Consider the following 26072-nt stretch of genomic DNA (forward strand, 5'->3'; position numbering starts at 1 on the left):
ATGGGGAAGTACATCAAATATCAATCTATGCAGACGACATGTTGCTTTATATCCAGAACCCACAGACTCACCTGCTGTACCTGCTGGAAGCCCTGGGGGCATTTGGCAGGCTGTCAGGGATTACTATCAACAGGGAAAAATCCTTGTTGTTTCCCCTGGTGGGCCTGAGAGGCGAGATGCCAGACCGGTTACCGGATTTAGGCCTCACATGGACCCCAAGCACTTTCAAATATCGGAGTGGACATACATCACGACACCAAAGAGACACATCAGGCAAACACACAGGTGGCCCTGGATAAAATAGAGAAGGCCATGCAGTTTTGGAGGACCTGCCTTTGAGGATGATGGGGAGGGCGGCCCTGCTGAAGATGATGGTTCTACCCTGCCTCCTGTATTATTTCACTAACGTTCCTTACAACATCCCTGGGTCGTTCTTTAAATTACTGCACGCCAAGGCAAGGGAGTTTCTGTGGGGCGGAGGGAGAAACAGGGTAGCACAGACCACACTACAAAGAGACTATGAATGGGGGGGCATCAGGCTCCCAGACTACGAGCAGTACTATTTGGCAGCTCAACTCCAGTTCGTGGTGCAGTGGCTGGGCGAGGAAACATCCATAGATTCAACATTATTTCGACCGTTGCTGCAGCAATATTATTGTTTGTTTGTTTTATTATTTATAATGCGCATCATACCCGGGGGTAACAGGCGCAGCAGTTACAAGTATATGCAAAGCTTAGTTACAACAGAAATAGTATAAAATGTACATACAAGTCATTCATTACAAGAGGGTATATACAGATGGTACCTATTTACAGGCATAAGATACAAGAGGGGTATATACAAATGATAGACATCTTGCAGAAGCAATATATACAGGGTTTAGGGTGTTTATAGATATAACCGGGTCGGCGGAGATAAGTACGGGTATACAGGCAGTGAGTGGGGCAGTTGTAGTTACCACAAGGGTAGCAGGTCGAGAGAGGCAGGGAAGGATACACTCCATAAGGCATAGGGTACATTAGCAGTGAGTCCTAGCTGTTTGCTGAGCAGGGGTTCTCTTTTACTGGTCGTTAGATTTCAACCATATAATGATGTTGGATCTGAAGTTTTGGTAAGATTGGTCTATTCTCAGTGTGGGAGGCAGGGAGTTCCATAATTTGGCTGCTTTCGTGGGGAAGCTGTTGCCTCCGATTGTGGAGTGTTTGAAACTGGGTATGGAAAGGCGATCTCTGTTAGCTGATCTAGGTGGTCTCAGGGAGGTCTGTTTATGGAATCTCTCGGCCAGGTAGATGGGGGCAGCATTGTTGAGAGATTTGTGGGTGAGCGACAAGGTTTTTAGAAGGATTTTGTCATTGGTTGGGAGCCAGTTGTTCTGTCGGCTGCTCTCGGAAATGTGGTCTCTTCTGGAAATGCCTAATGCCGCACTAAGGGCATTGTTTTGTAATGTTTGGATTCTTCTGATAGTTGCTTTAGTCGATCCTAAATAGAGGGCATTGCAATAGTCTAGGCGAGATAGGATGAGTGATCTGGCCAGGATGATGCAGCTACTGTCAGAGAGAAATGGCTTGCCGGTGCAAATAAGTTTGCACGTGTAAGCCGTGGAGGGTGCTAAAGAATTGACCTGTTTGGCAAATGAGAGGTTTGATTTTTTACCTTGTGTTCTACTTTAATGCAATTGCCATCAATTATAAATGAGGAATAGTCGGATCCTAGTTTTTTTAGGTTAGAGGGGGTGCCCAGGATGATCATTTCGGTTTTATCATCATTCAGGCATAGACCATGTGTGGCCATCCATGTCTGGATGATGATGTACACTCTATTCACGAAGGCCAAATCCTTTTCATGATCCCCCTGAAAGCGGGAGGAGGATCTGGGTATCATCTGCATAGTTAGTGTAGGGGATACTGAGATGATCTAGATCATCGAAAAGGGGCTTAGTAAAAATGTAGAGTGTGGGCGAGACGCAAGTTCCTTGAGGCACACCTCAAGTGAAGGGTATGGGGTCAGCAGCTGCTAGAGGTGAGAAGACCCTCATTGTTCTACCATTTAAGAACGTCCTAATCCAGGTAACAGCGTCATCGGAGACGTGTGCTGCTGTGTCTAGGTGGTTCCATAGAATGGTGTGGTCGACCAGGTCAAACGCAGCCGAGGAGGAGTAAGGCTTATTTGCCATTATCTCTAAACTCATCAACTTGGTTCTTGAGATCGATGAGGGCTGTCTCCGTTCCATGTTGGGGACGGAAGCCTGATTGTCTGGCTCCTAGAAGGTGGTGTAATTCCAGATGCTTTCGGATTTGTATATATGCTACCTTGTCCAGACTGTTTAGAAGGTAGGGCACTGTGGTAATTGGCCTATAATTAGTTGGTGTAGATTGGTCGAGTATTTTTTTTTTTTTTTTTTTTAGGAGTGGGAGTACCCAGGATTGTTTAAGGTTGGTGGGGATGATACCAGTAGAGAAGGATGTATTAATACGTTTTGTTATGAAAGGTGATCGGTCTCGGGCCGCATCCTTGATGAGCTGCTCAGGGCACAGATCGGCCTGACAGTTGGAGGGTTTAAGGGACAGAATAATTTTTTCGCCTTCAGGGATAGAAACTTTGGTAAAGTTATATCGGGTGGATTCATCAGCATTGGTATTCCCAATTATTTTGGATGGATGTTAGGGAGAATTCTCTGTTTAGGCTGAATTTCCTAACCTAGTGAGTCCCCCAGCAGCTTTGCTGGATTTTTGGGGTTTATTTTTTTCTCCTGCCAAGAGTGAGACTCTTTTACCCTCACTCTTGGACATGATTTGAGTATGTTTCTTTGACTCTAGATGTGTTTAATGGGCTATGGGGTCTTTTACTCCATAGGGCTTCATGTGTTTTTGTGATGTGTGTTACACAGCACCCTCAGTGCAGTAACACAGGGGTGTCATAGTGACTCCCCATTATAGACTCCATACCCTGGGACTGACTACTGTCTCCCAGGGTCTGTAAAGTCACCATTGACTTTACTAGTCTTAAATTCTGAACAGAACCAGTACAAACCATCATATTGTGGACGTACTGGCTGGGGCAATTCGATTGCCCCGGGGTCTGTTAGTTGAGGGGGGCACGTCTCCATCCCCCCTGATCGAGTTTTGGCTGGTGGCAGTGGATACTACTTTTTATATTCAACCGCAAATATTTCTCTATGGGATTTCCCATTGTTCGAGGCTACTATCTTTACTTATTTAATTACGATAGCCTCGAACATACCGCCGGTTTATTTAATTAATATTAATTCTCCGGTTGGTATTTTTTGCCTGAACTCGGTTCTAAAATGGCGTTTGTGTTCCCTTCTGTGACTCCAACCCAAGTCGAGCCCTTTGTTCCACTTTTTGGCGGGCTTCTCCACAGAAGCCCTCCAAAGTGGTGCCACTCTGTCTGGGGTACTTAGGAGGGGTGGAGGGGGATTTAGGCACCCTCGACTGAGTTGCCTAGGCAACTCAAGTCGCACTCCGTCCTGATTGGCCCAAGTGGTGAGCCGGCCGGCTCACCACTTAGCATGTTTGAGTGACAGCTAGGCTGAGTGAATGGGGTTTTCTGCATAAAAGCAGGGCTTTGGGGACTGGAACTTCAGAAGTCGCCACAGGACCTAAGAATCTGACGAGGGAGAAGCTGAGGCGACCTGCCACGACGACACCACCGGTGGAGCCCTGCTGGACCGTCTCACAACTTTTCCCCACGACAGAGGAGATCTCCCGCCGGAGAGTCTTCTTCCTTTGACTGGTGGGGATAACCAGTTTCACCGTCTTTTCGCCTTCCCGACATATCTCGTGGCCGCCTTGCCTGTGCCAAGCACCCCAGCAACCGGGATACCACGTTTTACCACGACCTCGAATTAAAGGGTAATACCTTTAACCGGAAAACTCTGCGGCTGGTTTCTTCCCTGGCAGTGCAACGACCTTCATCTTTCCTCCAAGTCGAGATCTTCTCTTCCCCTGGACGACGAGACTTGCACCCGCTGCCAGGAACAACTGCCACCGCTGGAGGATCCTTCCCACTTAAGGTACCGTGTGCCGCCCGGCTTCCCTTGCCACCGACTGCATGGGGTAGATTTAGCCCCCGGCTTTCGAACCTGGGTTAGCCTGGGACACCCTGGCTAAACTTTTCTGAGCCTCTCTAAACTCTTTTCGAACTCTCTGCAAGACTTTCAAAGCCTAGTGTAACTGTGTGATCTTGGGCGCATTTGTGCTCTGCTCTCTCTAAGAGTGGGCCCAGCCTTTGGACTTTGGCTCACAAGTGACTTTTTGCTCTTCTGCCTTCCTAATAGTGTTCCTAAAGCTTAGAGTGGTGTATCTTCCCATATTCTGTCTTTTTCCCTCCCTTCTTCATGAACTTATTAGAGTGCCATCTGTAGTTAAGCGCTCACCTCTGTATGAAAATAAGTGGTGTTAACTAAGACTTATCTGATAAGTAATAAGGGTTGTATATATTATAATAGTAACTGTGTTTAGAGTGTTTTGCAATAAGAGTGCTGGAGTATTTCAAACAGTGTGTTTTTAAATAAATAATTATATACTTTGATACCAAAGCTCTGGTCAGTGTTTGCTTGTATTATTGTATCTGAGTGCCTATTGTGTATACTTTGCATACTGCCTAACTCTTCTTAAGGGAAGTCTGACTGCTCAGCCACAGCTACCAGGTAAATCTGGGTGGTACAGACTGCTACCAAGTGGGTTTACTGCTAACGCCTGTAGTCCTAAATCTTTTGCAGTGTTCCCAAAGGGAACTGCACAGGTTTCTGCCTAACAATGGAGGATCATTTAGAGAAGCTCTTTTAGAGGAAATTTTGTTTTGTAAGGTGGATATTTTGTTGGCTAAGGCGTGTTGGTTTTCTGAATTTTTTATCTTTTGAGGATATTCGTTTAGCTAGACATATTTTTTTTATAGAGGGAAGACCGTTTGGTGAGTTTAAGTTTGTTGGCTTCTGATGAGCGTTTGTTCAAGGCAGCCTCACAGTTTCTTTTTTGTTGCCTTGGGTTTTTTAGGAAGGGTGTAAACCATTTATTCAAGTGAGTTTTCGGCTTGCTTGGTCTAAGTTTAAGGGGGGGCGATCTGGTCCAAAGAGGTGGTCATAATTTTGTTGTATTCCTAAACCAGGCTCTCGGGATCGGTATTGTCTGGGAGCAGGTTGAGGGTGGGGAAGTAAGGCAGGGATAAGCCTATCCACAGTAATACTTATTTATTTTTGTATTTTTTGAAACTGTTTTTATTAACTTTTAGAATACAAAAAACCATGTAATTCAACACTACCCCCTTATGGGGCTTAACATCCCCACCCCAACCCCCCCCACCCATCCCCTCCTGAGTCATGCATGCATATCGCCATAAAGCATCAGCATATTTGTCACAATTCTGAAACCCCCTAGAAGAGAAAAAAAAAGGAAGTGTTCAATTTGCAGTAGAGGGCGTAATCCTCGGACAGTGCTACTCCAAAAAAGAAAAAAAGAGGAGCCCAGTGGATATTCCAACATAGTGGTCGTACTCTTTCACGGTAATGCCGGAGCATTCTCCAGAGCTCCTTGGGTCGAGGAGGGGCCCACACAGTTCTGTTCCTCCGATATATAGCTCCTGAAAGCCATCCAATAGTCTCTGGGTCTACTATTAAAAGGAAGCGTCTGATTATAATGTGTCTCTCTCCGTTCACACATCAACATAAAATTCAGCCAGTGTTGCACGGTGGGAGCTGTGGCTGCCCCCCACGAGCGCGCCACCAGGGACCTTGTGGCCACCGAGGCCATGCCGAGCAAACGTTTATCGCTGCCAGACTGCATGTCCACCAACGCCAACAACCAAGTTTCAGGAGTGAAAGGGATCGGAACATCTACTAACTTCTCCATGACATCTGCCACGGCCGACCAGAAGATGTGACTATGAGGGCATAGCCAAGCCACACGAAAGAAATCGGCCGGGGACTGTTGACATCTCCTGCAGTTCGGCGACCTGCGTGGAAATAGCTTATGCAGCAAGAGGGGGGGGGGAGTTATCCACAGTAATACTCTTTTTGTTTCTGATTAGTGTGGGTGGAGCCCTAAGGGCAGGTGGAGGTGGGGGTCTGTTAGTAGATAGCATAAATGACACAAGGTGGTGGTCAGTCCAAGCTAGTGGTGAGATGGAGAGGATGTTGGCCTGACAGTTATGGTCTGCCACCCAGTCAAGTGTTCTACATTTGTTGTGGGTGATGGTTTTGCTTCTTTGGGTGAATCCCAGCTCTAAGAGGATGTTAGCTGTAGTTAGGGCAAGCTAGTCTGATGGGTCATTAAAGCCCATATTAAAGTCTCCAAGTAGAAGTACTTGCGTTGGGCTTTTGAGGTTACTAGACAGGATAGTGTTAATATCATTTTCAGAAGTCCCGGGAGGGCCCGGGGGCGATGGATCAGGTGGATATTAAGGGTTTGGGCATTGGTAAGTGGAACTTTAACTGATAATAGTTCACATGAGTGGACGTCGATTGGGGTGGCTAATCTCATAGAGAGGCAACATTTGTAAATAATAGCGATGCCTCCTCCTCTGGATTTTAGTCTGTCTTGTCTCAAAATAGAGTAGCCGTCAGGGACTTCTAGCATAAGCATGGGACCTGCAGCGGGGTGTAGCCATGCCTCAATGATGGCGAGGAAATCTAGCTCATCTCTCTGGATCAGGTCGGCAATTTCCGTGGCATGTGCTACTAGGGATCTGGAATTTATTAGAGCTCCTTTGATCTGAGGGCTCATATCGATTGTTGTCAGTTGGGGGGCATGTGAAGGTTTTGGTTTGCCGTACTTGGCTGTGCTGTTTATAGACCTAGGGCCACAGTTGTGAGCTAGGTTTGTGCTTATAGTCGTTTGGCTAGGCAGAGTTTTAGGAGTCCTTATTCCTATAATGGTAGGGAGAGAGCAGGCAGGAGGCTCATATTTAAGCTAACCTAGCTCTAAGGCATAAAGTAAGTTCCTATCCATAGCTGGGCAAGGATTGCTTGGTATGAGATTTCTGGAATCTTTTCATATCTATGAATAATTTAGTAGTAGTATTAATCAAAATAGTGGGGGTACGTCAAGGCGGGAGTCCCAAGGGTAGGTGTGTGGAGTAACATGATGTAAAGCGTAATGCTTTGTATAAGGACTGTAGTGTAGACAGTCTAGCTGGTCGCTGTAGGGAGCATACTAGAATATGGTGGAGATAAACTTTCTATGGACTATGTAACTGACGTAGGTGGCGAGCTAATAAAGGTATTAGTGTTAGAGGCAGAGGATCACTCTTAAAAGGTGAGGTCAATACTTAGGCTTCGTGCCAAGCTTGGTATGATGACGACAATCAAATGGGGAGGCCCCTAGGACTAAATGCAGCAATCATATGGGAAGCAGCATATGGGCTAAATGCAGCAATCAATCAAGTAGGAAGCCACCTAGGGCTAAATGCAGCAATGAAATGGTAAGCAGCATATGGGCTAAATGCAGCAATCATCAAGTAGGAAGCCACCTAGGGCTAAATGCAGCAATGAAATGGTAAGCAGCATATGGGCTAAATGCAACAATCAAGTGGGGAGCCACCTAGGGCTAAATGCAACAATCAAATGGGAAGCCACCTAGGGTTAGATGCAGCAATCAAATGGTAAACGGCATATGGGCTAAATGCAACAATCAAATGGGGAAGCCACCTAGGGCTAAATACCTGAGAACTCCTGTGGATAGATGCGGCCTCAGCCAAAACACTCCCTAGTATGGTTAAGCTGGGCCGAGTTCTATGGAAAAGAGCATGGAAAACCCAAGACGTAAAGACCCCTGCTCCAGGCAAATCCCTCTTGCGGGACTGGTAGAAAACCGCATCGCAAGCCTGGCAACCTTTAGAACGCGGTGGGAGTATCTCAAATAGGAGATCTGTGGCAAAATAGGCACTGGGTGGACTTCCAGACCATGGTAGAAGAACAGGGCATAAAGAAGGGTCAATTCATACTGTACAATAATATGGTCCGGACGATAAGGAAAAGATGGGATACTCTGCCAGAGGATGACGACACAGGGGAGGTACTGAACTCATGGTACGACGTCTCTGAGGGGGGGGGCACAGTGTCAAGGCTCTACGAACAACTACTAGGAGTCAACAACAGGAGAAAATTACTAGCACAAGTGACATGGGAGGAGGAACTTCAGAAGCCCTTGACAGATGAGGAATGCTATAGGGCCCTCTGGTATCCAAAGAAAGTGTCTAGGAACGCAAGGGTCAGACAAATGCAGCTCTTTCTCATACACAGAGCATATCTAACGCCGAAAAGAATGTCGAGTATGAGGAGCAGACAGACTCTGACATGCCCGCGCTGCGCAGCAGAGCTGGCAGATATGGTGCATATGTTCTGGTCATGCCCGGGAATAACAAACTTTTGGGACACTCAAGGAAAGAGCATTGAAGGAAGGAATCCAGATGCAGGCATGGTCACCGGCCTCTTATCTGCTGGGCCTGTTCCAGAGGGGGGAGACAAGCAGAGAACACACTTGGCAAAAATGAAAGACCTGATGACAATATTGGGGAAAACGCAGCATAGCAATGGCGTGGAACACAAGCACAGGACCCTCAATAGAGGGGTGGTGGGCGGACCTGCCAAAATGGGCAATAGCCGAGACGTCATTGTGGACAAGGGCGACACAAAGGGGAGAAGGCAACAGTGGGGCCAAGATCTTAGCATGGAACACACTTGTGCATGAACTGTTCGGCAGCAATGAAAGTGACAGTACAGGTGAGTCGGGTGGCCGAGTCAAGAACTAACAGGCGACTGAGGAAGTTCGGAGATCACGAGCCGAAATGAGTCAAGAGTGAGAAGGCCGGCCCATTCGCTCCCGAGTGGGATACAGAGTGTCACAGGACATCATGGACGGGGGGAAAAGGGGGCCCTACCGTGAATTGAGCAGATAAGAAACCATATGGAATCTAACACGAAAAGTGCCAGTTGAAATGTGTTGTGTGTTGTGGTTAAGTGAATATTATTAATATTTTGTGTTAATGCAAATAAAAAGGTTATTGAAAAAAAAAACGGGTGAGTTTATGGCAGCTTTCGCGACTTGTTTCCACAAGTTGGAAGCTCACAGAGAATTCCACACGTTTACAAATGAAGCCATCCGGCTACGAATTATCGTAGGCTGCCTGTCACATTTAGAAAGAAATGAATGTGTGAGCCTCTCCTGCTTGCTACCCTCCTGCAAATGGCCAGGACAGAGGCCAGAGCTAATTTGCAGGCGTCCCAGATGTAAAGAAACAAGGGGCCAACAAGAGAGCAGGCATACCACATCACTCAAGGGGGAAGAGAAAGAGACACTGCCGGTGGAGCCTCGAGAAATTACATGTCAACGGGAAAATATGTTCCAGATGCTGCCTACCCTTTCTACAGGAACGAGTGACATGTCCCACTTTTGGACACAAATGCACCACCAGTGGAAGAGAAAATCACATAGCCAGAGTTTGCAACGCACCACCACGTTGAACACAAGGAAGTAGCGGGATCACCGCCAGAACAGAGTACCCTGCACATAATCCGATCACTAGAAGAGATCCCTCTGTCAGAAGAGACCTCATGTGCCACATCAGGCAAATCTCAGGAAGCCTCCTTCCCCTCCGTCTATCTGTGAAAGAAGTCAACATGACTATGCCTATGTGATGAATGATGCAGTGACGGCCCCGAAAGGAGACATTGACAATCAAATAGGAGCACGCCCCACCAAATTCGTCATTGACACAGGTGCCACCCTGAACATTGTGTTTCAGAATTTCGCAAAATGAGACCCCACCTCAATGAACACCTTCAGAACTAAAGGTTTTTCAATTGGCTGCCAAGGAGCCTGTCAGAAATCATGAGACGTTCTTTACCATTCTCAGCTACAAAAGCAGACGTGCCAGGGCAAAACGCTTCCTCCAAGGGGGAAGTACCCAGAGGCAACTTGCTAGGCCCCCTCACGGCCGTTGAGATGTACATTGCTGCTGTGACGTACACTAGGAGACATGATGTGCCAATTGCCCAACAGTTTCCGGAATTATTTAAGGGCAGCAGATGTCTCAAGGGAACACCCAGTTACTCTTCAGTGCCACCAGTGGCACAGCATCCGAGAAAAATACCCATTCACATAGTCACAGGTAGAAAAGTGCATATTGAATGAGGATATCATCAAACCAGCATGAGGTCCCAACCAATGAGTCTTGCATGTGGTGGCTGTACCGAAGCAAGGATCATTTGACAAGATCCACCTCTGCGTAGACATGTGCCAAGCAAACAAGGCAATCGGACGGGAATGACATCCGGGTATGCATCTGGATGACATGATTATTTTGTTGAATGGCACAAAGGCATTTTCTGAACTTGATCTGTACAAATGTTATCACCAGATTCAATTAGATGAACAATAACCACGTTTGCCATGCGTGAGTGTCTTTTCAGATATAAAAGACTCCATCATCATCAACTGCTGAGATCTTTAAGGAGAGTATTCAGAGGATAATCCTCCACATAAAAAAGTGTTTCAACTACAGCAATGACATTTTGGAACATAAACCCTCCTATTGCAAAGAATTGATGCAGCCAGCAGGTTGCGGTGTCTCCAATATAACCTTTCAGAACAGCTTGTTAAGGGTGACTTTCCTTGAAATGTGCAGATTTTCCAAACAAAGGCACACACAGACGGGATGCACATAAATTGCGGATTGTTAACACATAAAGGGGGGCCTTGAAGAACCCATAGACTGAAAATAAAAATGTTGAAGTGCACAAGTAGCACAGAAATGCATGACCTTTTGCGCATTAGCAGAAATAAATGCCAACAATTGCATATAAACTCATGAGATGTCTTCTCGTATATATATTAGTCACACTATGTCGGGTTCACTCGAAAGTGCCGCATTCACTGTGAAGAGGGATCAGGGAATTGGAGGGCTTGGAAATCCACCTTACAAGAAGAAAAAAAGCAGAGAAACCAAATTAACAAGTGCCACTCAGCACTTTCTTTACCTACCAGCTACGGCCCGGGATGTCAAGTTGATTTTATTTGTTCACAATGGCAATTATTTGTTTTCCCCTAAAAGGGAGCGAGTTGGCAGATATTCAAGGATGGAGAAATGTTTGCAAATGCTTTGAACTCTTCACTGCCGAGTTGGCTAACCAGTATGAAGACTGCGGCGCAGAGCGGGCAGCCTTTCAATGCAGTGCCCACTTTCATCTCGGGCTGGATGGAGGCGCTCAATTAAAAGCCTATCAGTTTGAACACTATTTCGCTAAGTGAGCTTCAGCCTTTTACTTGATGGAGCAGGGATTGATTTGCAAAGACTGGGGGATTTACTTTTTTTTTTTTTTAAACATCTTTTTATTAAGGTCTCATCAGTTACAACGGCACTCAGTTACATTCCGTGGTCAATTTACAGCAATAGCATCATCACATGGTAAGCAGTACATTGTTCACTAATCTGTTTCGCTGTCCGTAAGCATGTCACATAGATATGTCCTAAAGGGGCCCCAGATGTCCTTCGGTCGGCTTGTGCTGGGTTGGGTGAGCACGTATTGTTCCTCACACTCATTGATGTATGTTAGTTCTCGCAAGAAAGTGTCCATGGTAGGGGGTTTTGAGCTTTTCCATACTTGCAATATACATTTCTTAGCAATAATACATGATAAATTAAACAGTCTTCTGACTTTCTCTGAGCATTTACCGATGTCCCCGAACAGATATTTTTGGGGAGACAAATGCGGAGGAATCTGTGTGACATCAGTCAACATGGCGGCCACCTTCTCCCAGAACCGCGCCACTTCCCGGCACTCCCAATACATGTGATAGGATCCTGCTTGCGGAATCGCACATTTGGGGCAATTGCCTGAATCGTCTGGTGTGAATTTAGCAACCTTAGCAGGCGTGTAGTGTAACCTGTTGAGAATTTTGAATTGTATCTGGCGTAGTCCCGCATTGAGGGATACCTTTTTTCGTGAGTGCACAATATCTGCCCCATTTGTCGTCAGGTATTTGCATTTTCATATCTGTTTCCCATTTCTCTTTCTGTAACGCTCACCTGATTCCCACGGAGGCGCAGGTCTGGCTTCGAGTGCTGATGCTTCTTCAATGGTGAAGCGCAGGACTCTGAAGACGGACAGGAAGGGCCCCTCTCCTCTGGCTTCTCTGGCTCGCAGGAATATTCCCCTGTGCGTGAAAAGGGAGTATTACCTACTGACAGAGTTATGCTCAAGCCTCCCACTCTCTTCCAACCCTCCACGATACCCTTCCACAATTCCCCGTGAAGTCTCACCGTAGGGTCAGGAAGGATGAGCTCTCCATCCTGCTTCTGGTGCAGGGGCGCGTTGAAACCCAGTTACTTCACTGGATAGAAGATTGATGGGAGTTCTGGTAAGCTTGACTATTCAGTTAAGGCGCTGTAAAAGTTCTGTTGCAAGTTCAAAAGTCCAAGCTTAATAATAATGTTCATTGTCTTGTTGCAGCAAGCGCTAATGCTTATGTCTTTTTCCCCTTAGGGGCCGGGGTTCGGAATGCCGGAGATATGGCGCCGACCCGAAGTGAAACGTGCAGTTCCAGTAAATGACAGGTAAGTTCTGGATGAGCGCTCGGGTAATGTCTTTGCATTCGCTCATTCAATGTCTTTGTCTTTTTTCCCCATAGGGGCCGGGGTCCGGAAAATGCCTGGAGGCGGCAAGACCCGAAATGAAATGGGAATGACCCAACAGGTAAGTCTTAGAATGAAACTGAGCTTTTCCTATTCCCTTCCTTCTCTCACCTTGTTCTTGTCTTTTTCTCTCTAGGCTCTGGGAAATGGCTGTGGATCCGGATGATCACTGCTGAAGATGGAGGCGTCCAGGATAGGTGAGTGAAATGCAGCGCTGCAGCGATCGTAACGAAATGCTTTTAAAAATGATGTCTTCCTTTTCAGGATCGTCGGTGTGATCTCTCCGTGGTGCTGATTTAGCAGGTAAGGTCTTTTGTCTCCCTTTGCAGGTGGCCCAGGATACTGACAGGCGTGACTGAGGTCCAGATGCAGGAGCTGACACGGTGAGCGTCCAGCTGCGAGGAGCAGAACAACGCGAAGCGTGAGTTGCTGATCGGGCGTGGTTTAAATAGCTTTGGAAGAAGTTCCAAGTATGTATCCTTCCACCGATCAGGTATGTATCCTTCCCCGACCACACCCGGGTGGAAAGTAGTCCCACAGGTAAAGTAGTTCCATTCAGGCTTCAAGAGGGCCTGGATGTAGCAGCATGGTCTGCATCAGGTAAGTGCACATTAAAACACTTGAACACATGTCTAGCTTTATGAGCCTGGCGCCTAAGGCGCCAGGACAGGGGTCCAACATGAGCCTGGCGCCTAAGGAGCCAGGACTGCGTCCAAAGGGCCCCAGCTTGGGCCCGCTGGCACTCCCCTGGGGGAAATGATGCCTGCCTCTGGGGTTGCTGGGTCGGACCTGGCTCCTTGGAGGTAGGCATCATGACAGTACCCCCCCTCAAGGCCCCTCCCAAGGTTCTTTCCTCCGGGGGTTTTGGCTTGTTCGGAAATCTCCGGTGAAACCTTTGTACTAATCGAGGTGCGTGGACATGGTTACTAGGCTCCCACGATCTTTCCTGAGGTCCATATCCCTTCCAGTCAACAAGATAGAAGAGTTTCGACTTTACCACCTTGGAGTCTAAAATGTCTTTAACTTTGAATTCTAATTCCCCTTCAATTTGAACTGGATCTGGAGGCTTGGACAATCGGGTTCCAGGTTGTACTGGCTTCAAAAGTGATGCATGAAAAACTGGATGAATACGCATGTTGGACGGTAGATCCAGTTTAAAGGCCACTGGGTTGATTATAGCCTTGATGGGATAAGGTCCTATGAATCTGGGATTGAAGGTTCGCGGGCCCTTGAGGGGTAAATGTTTAGTTGCTAGCCATACCTGGTGGTCTACTTGGTAAGGAGGAGTTTTACTTCGGTGCAAATCAGCGTTTTCTTTATACTTTTTCTTGGCTTGCTGTAAATGAATTGCAGCTTCTTTGAAGGCTCGGGTTATTGTGGAATGCAGATGATTTACTGCGGGCATTTCCGGGGTCAGAGGTAGATCTAGGTCAGAGGTCAGAGGATGGTGACCATACAAAGTATAAAAAGGGGTTTGTCCGGTTCCAGAATGCACTGAGTTGTTGTATGCATATTCTGCGATCCAAAGAATGTCTTTCCAATTCAACTCAGATTGGTGTAACATGCACCGAAGATATTGCTCGAGAGTCTGATTGGTTCTCTCGGTTTGTCCGTCGGTCTGGGGGTGGTGGCTGGTGGATAACCGCACATCTATTTGTGCTAATTGGCAACACTTCTTCCAAAAATGGGAGATAAATTGACTTCCACGATCCGAGACTAATACGGAAGGGAAACCATGTATGCGAACTAAATTCTCCAGGAATTCCTTGGCCAAGGTGGAAGCTGAAGGCAAACCTTTTAAAGGGATAAAGTGGGCCATTTTGGAGAATAGGTCCACAATTACAAGGATTGTGTTGTAACCAGCACAAGGAGGCAGGTCGGTTATAAAGTCCATTGACAGGGTGTGCCATGGTGCCGGTGGAATATCCAAGGGTTGTAGTAGGCCGGCTGGCCTTTTCTTTTGAGCTTTGTTTTGGGCGCAAATTCCGCAAGACAGAACAAAAGACTTTGTCTTTTCTCCAAGAAGGCCACCAGAAGTGGCGTTTGATTTTTTTCCTCCGTTTTAGCGATACCTGGGTGTCCTTCCATTAAAGATTCATGATGATGGGCAATAACAAGTTCTTGCAATTCTTTACTTGGCAGAAACAACTGCTCCTGGAAGTAGGGTAAGTCATCCTTAACGGTGTAATGAGGACCCTTTTGACTCCATTCCAGTAAGGTTGAAGAGTCTAGAAGTTGTTTTACTTGCGTTTGGATGTCCTCAATAGTTTGCAATGAAGTTAAGCCTAAGATTATTTGCTCAGGTATGATGGGCACAGGTTCTAAGCTCGAATTACGTTCTTCCATGCCAATCCGGGATAAGGCGTCCGCTTTACCATTCTTGCAGCCAGGGCGATAGGTAATTACAAAATCAAATTCCGCAAAGAATAGAGCCCATCGGAGTTGTCGTGAAGATTGAGCTTTGGCCGTCTTTAAATACTGTAAGTTTCTGTGGTCCGTAATTACGGTGATAGTGTGTCTTGCCCCGAGAAGGTAGTGACGCCAAGCCTTGAAAGCAGATTTGATGGCCAGTAACTCTTTATCGGTAATTGCGTAGTTGATTTCAGGAGGAGAAAATTTTCTGGACCAAAAGGCCACTGGGTGTAGTTGGTTAGTTTTTGGGTCTCTTTGCGACAGGACAGCTCCCATGGCCGAACTGGATGCGTCGGTTTCCACAATGTACGGGAGATCTGGGTGCGGGTGCTTCAGTACAGGTGCAGAGGTGAATTTGGTTTTCAGGTCCTGAAAGGCTTGTTCGGCCTCAAGAGTCCATTCGAAGCGTTTGTTTTTCTTTAGGAGAGCTGTGATGGGTTGGACTGTTCGGGAAAATTCCGGGATGAATCTTCGATAGAAATTGGCAAAGCCGAGCATGCTCTGAACTCCCTTCACCGAGCTAGGAGATGGCCATTTGAGGATGGCGTCCACCTTTCGCGAGTCCATTCGGACTCCTTGAGGTGTCAGGATGAATCCGAGAAACTCAACTTCTGTGGTATGAAAAACGCATTTTTCGAGTTTTGCAAATAGTCTGTGCTGGCGCAATTTCTCAAGAACTGCCCTAACATGTTTTCTGTGATCAGATTCTGAAGAAGAGTACACCAGGATGTCGTCAATGTAAACAATGACACAGACATCGATAAGTTCCCAAAGAACATCATTCATAAAGTACTGAAAGGCGGCAGGTGCATTGCACAAACCGAAGGGCATCACCTGATATTCGAAGAGCCCAAATTTGGTGCGGAATGCAGTCTTCCATTCGTCGCCTTCTTTTATACGCACCAGGTGATAAGCTCCTCGGAGATCTAACTTGGTGTACACACAAGCGTCTTTCACCTGGTCGATAAGCTCAGGGATCAGGGGTTGAGGATAACGATTCTTAATCGTTATTTGATTTGGGGGCTCGATAGTCTATACACGTTCTAAGGTCGCCCTCTTTTTTTCGGCACGAAGAACAGAGCTGAAGAGACAGGAGACTTGGACGGGCGAATAAAACCATTGGCTAGGTACTGATCTAAATACTGGCGCAAATGCAGGTTCTCAGGTTCCGTAAGAGCATAAATCCTACTACAAGGTAGTTGAGCATTGGGTACTAGATCGATTTGGCAATCATAAGACCGATGGGGAGGTAACGTGTTAGCCTGTTCTTTCTGAAAAACGTCTTGGAATTCTTGGTATTCTGACGGTAGCTGTACAGGGGTGGAAGTTGCTGAGGCTAGACCCATAGCTGGATTTCTTGGATAACAAGTTGGTTCACAATCAGGAAAACTTATCTTCTTTGCTCGCCAGTCAATTCTGGGATTATGTGTTTCTAACCAAGGAATTCCAAGAATTACTTGAAATTGTGGGGCCTTGATCACATCAAACACGATTGCTTCCCGATGTCCATCCTGACCCACCAGTGTCACTTCAACAGTGGAATGCGTTACAGGCCCTGAGGCTATTTCGGTTCCATCTACTGTAGTAATGACATCTTGGGTTACTTTCGGGCGGAGAGGAAGCTTAATCCTGGAAGCCAATTCATGGTCTATGTAATTTCCAATAGCTCCACTGTCGATGTATGCTTTTATAGCATGCAACTGCTGAGGCTGTTTTGGGTCCACGAGCACCATTGGCATGACAAAATGCGAGGTCAAAGAGTTAGTTTTCAAGCTCGACAAGCGGACCCCTACGCTTGTCGGGCTAGGTCGTTTCCCGAATCAGGTGTCAATAAATCGTTATCAGTAGCTCCAACCACCTTCTTAGGTGGTTTAACTGGACAATTTCGAAGAAAGTGACCGGAAGTCCCGCAATACAAACAAAGTTGCATTTGCCGCCTTCTCTCTCGTTCTTTCTGCGTTAATGGTCCTTTAACACCACCGATTTGCATAGGTTCGGATACGTCGGTACTCTTGGAGTTAGCGTGGGTTTTCATCGGTACTCGGGTTTCTTACTTGAACCGATCTGCTTTTCTATTTTGAAGTCTGTGATCGAGTTGAACCACCAAGTCTATGTAGTCTGCTCAGACCTGGGGTGGGTTTACTATCTGAGCTAGAACATCCTTAAGCTCTCCGCGCAGGCCTCGATGAAACAATGTGATCCTTTTGTTTTCTGGCCATCCAGTTTCCACAACCAGTCTGTTAAAGGTGGCAATGTAGGGCAGAAGATCCTGATTACCTTGTCGTAAGGATAGCAGTTCGTTATCGAGGGCCTGTCCTTGAGAGTGTCGAGCGAACAATCTTTCCATGCTGGCCTGGAAGCCCTGAAAATTCTGGAGGATGGGATCATCCTGATTTACCAATGGAATAGACCAATCGGCAGCACTGCCACTGAGGTAAGATAGTATAAAGGCTACCTTGGTCTGGTCGTTAGGGAAGGCTCCTGGTCTGCATAGAAAGTGTAAACGACATTGGTTCATAAAGACGGCATATTTCTTGGGATCCCCCGCAAAACGTTCAGGCGGGGCCAAAGGCATGTGTCCTGGTAGATTGATTTGTACCGGGTTATTCAAACCCATTGATGTGGAAATGTCTCCGGAATTAGGTAGAGGAGTGTGCCCTGCCTGGGCCTGTAATAACCTTTTGGCTAGGTCATCTGTTCTTTCCTTGGATAGGATCAGTTCTCTTTTGAGAGCGTTAGTCTCCTGGCGGGCTGAGTGCACCTCTGCCCGTAATTCCCCCAAAAGCTGGGCCAGCTGGTCAGTCTCGGAAGTCTCCATAGCGCATGGGTGGGAAATTGTGGGTAGGCTTCGCGTTCTGTAACGCTCACCTGATTCCCACAGAGGCGCAGGTCTGGCTTCGAGTGCTGATGCTTCTTCAATGGTGAAGCGCAGGACTCTGAAGACGGACAGGAAGGGCCCCTCTCCTCTGGCTTCTCTGGCTCGCAGGAATATTCCCCTGTGCGTGAAAAGGGAGTATTACCTTCTGACAGAGTTATGCTCAAGCCTCCCACTCTCTTCCAACCCTCCACGATACCCTTCCACGATTCCCTGTGAAGTCTCACCTTAGGGTCAGGAAGGATGAGCTCTCCATCCTGCTTCTGGTGCAGGGGCGCGTTGAAACCCAGTTACTTCACTGGATAGAAGATTGATGGGAGTTCTGGTAAGCTTGACTATTCAGGTAAGGCGCTGTAAAAGTTCTGTTGCAAGTTCAAAAGTCCAAGCTTAATAATAATGTTCATTGTCTTGTTGCAGCAAGCGCTAATGCTTATGTCTTTTTCCCCTTAGGGGCCGGGGTTCGGAATGCCGGAGATATGGCGCCGACCCGAAGTGAAACGTGCAGTTCCAGTAAATGACAGGTAAGTTCTGGATGAGCGCTCGGGTAATGTCTTTGCATTCGCTCATTCAATGTCTGTCTTTTTTCCCCATAGGGGCCGGGGTCCGGAAAATGCCTGGAGGCGGCAAGACCCGAAATGAAATGGGAATGACCCAACAGGTAAGTCTTAGAATGAAACTGAGCTTTTCCTATTCCCTTCCTTCTCTCACCTTGTTCTTGTCTTTTTCTCTCTAGGCTCTGGGAAATGGCTGTGGATCCGGATGATCGCTGCTGAAAATGGAGGCGTCCAGGATAGGTGAGTGAAATGCAGCGCTGCAGCGATCGTAACGAAATGCTTTTAAAAATGATGTCTTCCTTTTCAGGATCGTTAGTGTGATGTCTCAGTGGTGCTGATTTAGCAGGTAAAGTCTTTTGTCTCCCTTTGCAGGTGACCCAGGATACTGACAGGCGTGGCTGAGGTCCAGATGCAGGAGCTGACACGGTGAGCGTCCAGCTGCGAGGAGCAGAACAACGCGAAGCGTGAGTTGCTGATCGGGCTTGGTTTAAATAGCTTTGGAGGAAGTTCCAAGTATGTATCCTTCCACCGATCAGGTATGTATCCTTCCCCGACCACACACGGGTGGAAAGTAGTCCCACAGGTTAAGTAGTTCCATTCAGGCTCCAAGAGGGCCTGGATGTAGCAGCATGGTCTGCATCAGGTAAGTGCACATTAAAACACTTGAACACATGTCTAGCTTTATGAGCCTGGCGCCTGAGGCGCCAGGACAGGGGTCCAACATGAGCCTGGCGCCTAAGGAGCCAGGACTGCGTCCAAAGGGCCCCAGCTTGGGCCCGCTGGCACTCCCCTGGGGGAAATGATGCCTGCCTCTGGGGTTGCTGGGTCGGACCTGGCTCCTTGGAGGTAGGCATCATGACACTTTCACCCGGTTGGCCGTGGGAGTGTGGATCTGTATTACCTTATACAATTTGGAGATACCCAGCCCGTTCTGTGTTGTAACCAGTTGTGTGCAAGGGTGAGAGGTGGGTTCGTCAGGGAATGACGGCCAGCATGCTTGATATGCAGATCTCATTCTATAGTACTGTAATATGCGGAGCGGGCCTCCTCCCATGCCTCTTGTGAATACATCAAGGGTTGCGAACTTCCCCTCTATATACATATCTCCCACTTTCATCTCTCTGTCAGGGTCCCAGGCCTCCTGTATACTGGTGTCAAATGTAGAGGGGATATTTGGATAGTTCCAAAGGGGAGTCTCGGTGTTATATGGCACTTCTATATTCAGTCTTTTAAATATCGCCCCCCAAGCCCTGACGGTGCAGCTCACAGGGTCTGTGTCTTGTATCATAAATGACTGATTTGACATCTGTGGGTGCAGTGGTGTACTCCTCTATCCAGGTGTGTGGCGAATTATCTACATCATCATACCAGTGCCTTGCGAACTGAGCCTGCGCCACTATGCAGTAGAGCTCAAAATCTGGCGCCGCTATCCCCCCTGTTTCATATGGTTCTGTCATCTTTTCCCAGCTGATCCTGGCCACCCCTACGTTCCAGAGAAACGACACCGCCATGGACCTAAATCTGGAGAAGAATTCCTTTCCCGGCCATATGGGGATATCTACAAATAGGTATAGCCGTTTCGGGAGCACTATCATTTTAAGGATTGCGATTCTGCCGTGCAATGAAATTGGAAGGTGTCTCCAGACCTGTAGTTTGGTATTGGTTGTTTGCAGTGCCAGATCATGATTATCCGTATAAAGCGTTTGCTTATTACCGGAAAACAACACCCCCAAGTATCTAATGTTTCGGTCTGCCCACTTGAGGCCGCATGTCAGAGCGGGGCTTTCCGTGGAAGGGGTGAGCGGAAATATTTCTGACTTGGAGTTGTTTATCGTGTTGCTGGAATACTGTGCAAATTCGTTACTGTCTGCCATGATGGGGTCAATGTTTTTTCCGGTTCACGGACATAAAGCAGCGTGTCGTCCGCGTATAATGTTATTATTTGGGTGGCTCCTTTCAGTGTTATGCCCCTGTTATGTCTCAACCGAACTGCAGCTGCCATGGGTTCTATTGTCAAAGCGAAAAGAATGGGGGAGAAGGGACACCCCTGTCTGGTTCCTCTGCCCAGTTCGAACAGCTCAGATATGGTTCTATTTGTGCATACTTTCGCCCCAGGGGCAGTATATAGCAGTTTGACATACTTGATAAAGTGGGGGCCCACTCCGAACGCCTCAAGCACCAAGAAGAGGTATTCCCAGGAGACTGAGTCAAACGCTTTCTCTGCGTCAAGAGACCCCGCCACAGCTTGCTTGTTTGGGTTTATTTGTGCCCTTATGCCGAATAACCTACGCAGGTTTAGGGCAGTGGACCTTCGGGGAATAAACCCACTTTGGTCTGCATGTACCAGCGTGGGTGTAAAGGGTAGCATGCGGTTCGCCAGTACCTTCGCAAAGATCTTAGCATCCACATTTATCAGAGATAAGGGTCTATACAATGCCATATCTTGTGGCAGGCGTCTCGGTTTAGGCAATACCGTAATTATAGCCTCTCGCATTGTGGGAGGCAGTATTAGCTTACCCAGGGCCTCCTCCCATAGTTCCAACATTACCGCGACCAGCTCCTCCTGAAACTCTTTATAAAATTCAGCGCTCAGTCCATCTGAGCCCGGCGTTTTACCAGATGTGAGCTCCTTGATTGCCTCAGTTAGCTCTTCTGCTGTAACGGGCTGTTCTAGTATCAATTTGCTCTCCTCTGGGAGCTTGGGGAGATCTAGCGCAGCGAGGTAGTGCCTAATCTCAGAAGGGGATTTCCTATCTCTGTTCGTATAGAGATTTTGGTAATATTTAACAAATTTGTCATTAATTCCTTGTTCACTCGTGATTATTTCATTCTGCGCCGTTTGGATCGCGGCAATCGTCATTGTTTGTTTCTCTTGTTTGACCAAGTTGGCCAGCATTTTCCCTGCTTTATTACCCTCACCATATCTGCGCGCTCGGGTCGGGGCCGCCATGTATTGTATTTCCCGCATTGCTAACCTGTCGAAATCTCTAAGGAGTTTATGTATTTTGGCCAGTGTGTCTCCACTATGTGCGTGGCTATAAGTTTCTTCCAGTTCGTTCAATTCCCTCTCCACCCCCTCCAGTTGCGTGCGTATGCCCTTCAATAGACCAGTGGTTTTGAATATCAAGGCCCCTCTCGTCCAGACTTTAAAGGCTTGCCATACTGTTGATATTTGGGCTACCGACCCAACATGGTCTGTAAAGAAGTTAGCGATTTCCTCATGTAAGGTTTCAACAACATTTGGGTCCCTAAGTATACCTCTAGGCATCCTCCATCTTCGTGCCGGTCTAGGGACCTCTTTCAGTATAATCTCCAACATAGCCGGGGAGTGGTCCGATAGCATACGGGGCAAGATATCACACTTTTGCAGCACTGGTGACATGTCTGAGGACACGAACGAATAATCTATACGTGACTCACTATCATGCACAGAGGAGTAGAATGTATACCGTTTGCTGGTTGGATGAAGTACCCTCCAGGCATCAATCAGGGACAATTGCGAGAGGATCTGTTTCAAGGTCAATCCTACTCTGGGAGGTGGCCTGTTCCCTTTGGAAGATCTATCTAGGGCCTGGTCTATCGCAACATTGAAGTCTCCCCCCCCCCATATAACAGTGGTCGCATCATGATTAGTAAGGCTCTCAAGCATTTGTAGGTAGAAATCAGGGTCGTCTAAGTTTGGGCCATAGGTATTCACCAAGGTTATTTGTTTCCCTGCGATTTCCCCCCAGACCAGCACATATCTTCGCATTGGGTCCGCTAAGTGGCCCTTTGCAAGAAAGCCCAGCGAGTGGTGTATGAGGGTGCACACGCCTCTAGACTGTGAGGAGTAATTGGTATAGTATCGCAGTTTGCCCCATTTAGCCAGTAAGTTCTCATTAACCAATTTCTGTGCGTGCGTTTCTTGCACCACCAGTATGTGTGGCCCATGCCTGGTGACATAGTTGCCTACCTTCCTGGCTTTCATTGGATTGTTTAGGCCTCCGACATTCCATGACATTAGTCTTATCTTTAACCCATCACCCATTTTCCATGTGAACGTATTGTAGCTTACTGTAGCGACCCTGATTATGCAAATTATTAACATCTGAGTGGCGTCGACACCTGCGAGACCATGTTTCAGTTAACACACAACTTTCAAACATACTTGCTATTCCCCGAGACTTAAACTCGTCTGGGTGGTTGCAATTGTACAAAACATCCCCACCCTCCCTGTCCCTCCCTCCACCCACATCATCTGCCCCAACTTGACGATGGACTCTGACAACTGTTAGGAACATTCCTGAGAGTACTACGTTGCATCACGAGGCTACCCGACCGGCTCACGGCCCGCTTCTCATTACTTGGAGCCCTCATGGGGGCCAAGCAGTTCCAAAACCAGAAGGATACTTGCATGTGTTGGGTTACGTAGCTAAGTTTCAGTCTGCATCTGCAGGTGGGTGTCTCCCGTTCTGGTCTGGTCCGCGACCTTTAGAAGGCAGCGGAATGGTGGCCTCCACATAGGCCTGGGCTGCAGCAGGCGTCTCGAAGAAGTGTGCCCTTCCTCCGTATTGGATTCGTAGCTTGGCTGGGAATATTAGTGCATATGGGACTTGTCTTGCTCTTAAAAGTTTAACTGGCTCATATGACCTACGACTCGCCTGGACTTCGGTGGCAAAATCCGGGTAAATGTGCATACGGTTTTCCTCGTAGTGTAGTGTCCCTTGCTCCTGTGCCAGTCGAAGGATCGTGTCTCTGTCCCTATAATTGAGCATTCTTGCAATTATCGTGCGGGGCAGCGCTCCAGGTTTCGGCACCGGGGCCAGTGTGCGGTGTGCACGTTCAACTAAGAAGTGATTGAGAGGGAGTTTGCTCCAAAAAGGGTTTGGAGGAGTGCCTCAACTCGCATTTCCATTTTGTCTTTGCTGAATGACTCCGCAACCCCAACTATGCATATGTTGTTCCTTCTTGAGCGTGATTCCAAATCCTCGCATTTGTTCTGCAGCCTATTCAAGTTCTCTCTGAGCTGGGCAATGTCTTGGTCATGTCTTGCGACTGTGTCTTCCGTTGTTCCAAGTCTATTCTCTGCCTCTGTTAGTCTCAGGTCTTGTTTATCAACTCTGGTTTTCAGAGTCCCTATGGTCGTTACGATGTCGTCCAGTTTCACATTCAGGGATAAAAAGCCACTTTGCACTATATTTGTCAGGTATTCAACCCTGTCTCCGTTCTCCACACTCGTCACATGATTAGTTGTCGGCGGCGGTTCCATCTCGCTGCCCCCCGCCTGGCCGCTAGTATATGAATCCATTGGCCCTTTCTTCTTAGCTCCTACTCCCTCGGCCATCTTGTCTTGCTTCCTCGTGTTCCCCATAACCCTGTAGTCGTCAGGTAGTTAGCCCCAAGCCGTTCAGGGGATCGGCGACTGTTGCCTTGGGTCTGCCTGGGTTATTGGGAAGCTAGGGTGTCTGGAACCCCGGGGTATTGCCTGGCCCCTGCGCCTGGTTAGCTGCTGTCCCACCAAATGTTGTGCAGGCGATACCCGGCGAGGAAGGAGTGCACAGCTCGCCCAGCTTGCCAGTGGTGCGCCTCACAGGCCAGCCCTCTGCGTAAAGTTTGTAGGGATCTCTGCAACCCCTGCTACCTTGTCTCACTCCCGCAGGGAGTCAAGCCGCCCAGCCGTCACTCGGCTCACCGTACAGCTCCAGCAGGCAAGCGGGGGCCTTAGGGGGCTGCGCAGGGTGCCCGCGTAGGGGGCCGGCCTTGCCTGAGTTGTGTGCCGTGAGGGCAGGGTCTGACTTGTCTCTAGCCTCAGGTTTCCAGCAGCGCGGTGTGGGAGCCGCCGCTCATCGGGTGGTCGCTACATCAGACCGTTTCTCCGTGGTTGGGTCTGGTGTAGGTATGAGAGGGAGAGGGGTGCTGGCCGCTCAAGTTGGGTTGCTCCGTCGCAGCTCTGGTCGTTTTTCACGGGCTTCGCTCTCTATGGCCCTTTGGCTAGAGTGTCAGAGGCTCCCAGCGGTATTCCTCTGGTTCCCGGGGTCGGCGCGCGCCACAGCTCCGCCCCGCTGGAACCGCCGAGCCGTGTATCTCCGCAGCCAAGGCCTCGCTTGTTCCAGGATTTTCAGTGCAGATGCTGTTACCCTTGACACACGTTCCGGTGTGCTCAGCTCTCCGTTGCGGGCTCCGAAACAGGATCAATTTAGTCAACGGATGATTCTCGGGCCGGAGCGTTCTGATCAGGCAGCCATGTTCGAACGTGCGCAACAGCACCCCCTGGGGGAATTACTTTTTAAGTTCTTCCTTTATCATTTGCAGGGCCTATTCTAATATGTAATTGGAGTTGTGATGACTCATTTTGTGTTTCAGTGCCTTGCTAGATCCAGAAGACTAAAGACAGGGAAGGCCCAAAGGGAACATTTGAAAGTATAAGTAGACACATCCCAGTCTCCCCTCTATACTTTTGGGCTAGTTTTAGTTACTTGGGTCCTTCCCAACAAGCTACACCCATGAACGCACAAAAATACAAACTGCGCTGTTATTGAACAGTTTATTTTCTGTTAATGTATTCCTTTCATGGTTTACACAAACATCTTCTGTAGACAACAAAGAAGAGGAAATGCAATAAAAAATGGATGTACATATTTTAAAGTGTGTTTTTCATTTACCAAGTGTTTTTCTTGCCCACATAACTTTATTTATTAAAAAGGCAACTATTTGGCTCCATATTCGTCTCCGGCCAAATACTTGTCCAACTATTCGGTTTTCAGCCGAATACTTAATTCTATTATTTAGGTGCACCCCTAGTATTTAGTGATTCAGTCATACAGCTCTCAGAGACCTATATGGCAGATATAAAAGCTCATTGGTCATTCCTATCTTCCCAACCTGCTCTTTAATATGCAAAACAGCCAAAACCTCATTTGCTTTATTGGTGCCTCTTGACATTATCTCTGCTATTCTTTCTAATCAATACACACATACGCTGTGTTGAGCAATTACTTTCATATTCAAATTCATGACATGCATTTTTTAAACCATTGCAAAAATGAGGGTTTTTTTCTTCAGAAAAGTAAAGATTGGCAGGTGGCACTAAAATGATGTTCAGAAGCAAACACTAATTTCCCTCCCCAGCCCCACATGTCTGGGGTCTGTGGCCATCCAGAAGGTACAAGCATGAAATGGATTGTAGAAAAGTGTGAAAAACCTGAGGGTATTCTCACTCCTGATCCCCTTGGATCCTCTGCGCAAGTGGCCAGGGAAAGGTCATCACTATTGGATCCCGACCCTGGGGGTGTCAAGCGAGGGAGGATCACCTTGGTGGAGGACACTTGGGAACTGTGAGTAGGGTACCATTGGGCGAGACATGGTATGCCCCTTTCCCTAGTAACAACCAACCCTTCCCCAACCTTTATGGGCTATTGTAAGCCAGTTCCCTTAATTTCTCTACAAATGACCCTTGACAGTACTGGGACGAAGAATAGGCAACTAAGAACAATTAGGAATATGCTCTATTACCACTCTGGTACTGGGAAGAGGAAGATGCCTGCTAAGGCCAGGCATGTTCCGTTAATGAGTCAGGTAGGGCTGAATAATTATCCACACCTGC

The 26072-nt window shown here is 47.6% G+C and overlaps 1 protein-coding gene across 1 annotated transcript in view; it reads left to right on the plus strand.

Annotated features, from left to right (window-relative positions):
* ANAPC1 (anaphase promoting complex subunit 1) overlaps nucleotides 1–26072 on the plus strand; it is a 2053226-nt gene that overhangs the window by 1030253 nt on the left and 996901 nt on the right. The window lies entirely within an intron of this gene.

Source organism: Ambystoma mexicanum, chromosome 4p (genome assembly GCF_040938575.1).
Source record: "Ambystoma mexicanum isolate Mex_15411 chromosome 4p, UKY_AmexF1_1, whole genome shotgun sequence".
NCBI classification, from domain to species: domain Eukaryota; kingdom Metazoa; phylum Chordata; class Amphibia; order Caudata; family Ambystomatidae; genus Ambystoma; species Ambystoma mexicanum.